Genomic DNA, 1,196 nt, shown 5'->3' with positions numbered 1-1,196 from the left:
ATTCTGACAACTGAGAGTAACAAGGGCATCTATCATTGGTGGAATACAGGTTTCCATAAAGGCTAGGTATAATCTTAAGCTAGCATTTGTATCATTAGATTCTTGGCACACGGTTTATTCCCAAAAAATCTCAGCAATTATATTCTTTACTTCCTGCAAAGTTCTTATTAGAAGTAACTACTAAAATGTAGTGAATTATTATAAATTTCAAGCTGAGGGGTCCTTTAATTCTTATGAAATTGAAACCTTTGCAGTATGAGTTGTAGCAATTGATTTAACAATAAAAAATTCTAGAATGGCGGTATAAAAGTCAAATTGATGGCACTAAAAAAAGTTTAGGTCTCATCTTGTGCAGAAAAGGAAGTTGGATGGTTTTGAATTGTTCGTATGTGCCAACAGACCTTACAAATCAATTGAAGAGCTTTGTGACCATGAATGAGGTGTCCATGTATTTGGCAATTGTGAGGAATAAATTGGTTTTTTTGTTTGTGTTTTGTAACTGAGTTAAGTGTATACCAAAGTATTTCAAGCATGGATGGATTAAAGGACCCCAATCTGATCTCTAGAAACCAAATCAATAATACATGCTTCACTGAGTAAACAAGCAGGGGGTGCAATACCTAGTTCTGCAGTCAGTCAATCTCCGCCTGTGTCGGTTCTCTAGGAAGGTATGGATGCAGGGGGTGCGCTTTGGGCAAGCAGTGTGCTGCAGGGGATTCCGACGGAGTCAGTCCTGTGTGTGAGGATATAGGGGAGTCGAATTCAAAATTCAGCGCACCCCGAATTTGGAAAGTTAATGGCACGACGAGAAGTTAATGCATGTAGGTAAGATGGTAACGGATGATAACGGAGAGGGGTTCCGGTGAGCTCAACTTACTAACCGACGATGTCAAATCGGTGCTAGAAAAGTGTGCTTTTCAGATGACCTGAACCTCTGAAAATTCGCACTATAGCCTACTCCTTTTTAAAGATTTTCTTTAGATGCTCAGGGGAATTTTAGGTAGAATGATATATAATGTTTAACTAAAAAATTAAATGGGTTTAATTTTAATTTTTGCAACTAATTTAGAGCTAGATCATAACCTAACCAAATTTTTTATATAGCATAAAATATCTAAATTTTTGGTCAAGTTCATATCAAAATTCCGGCTTTGGGGATTCTTAAGATAACTACCACACAAAATTGCTTTAGCTAA

Source organism: Pinus tabuliformis, chromosome 5_1 (assembly GCF_031772625.1).
Source record: "Pinus tabuliformis cultivar Carrire ecotype Pingquan chromosome 5_1, CPIR1, whole genome shotgun sequence".
Taxonomy (NCBI): domain Eukaryota; kingdom Viridiplantae; phylum Streptophyta; class Pinopsida; order Pinales; family Pinaceae; genus Pinus; species Pinus tabuliformis.
This window is presented reverse-complemented; position numbering follows the sequence as displayed.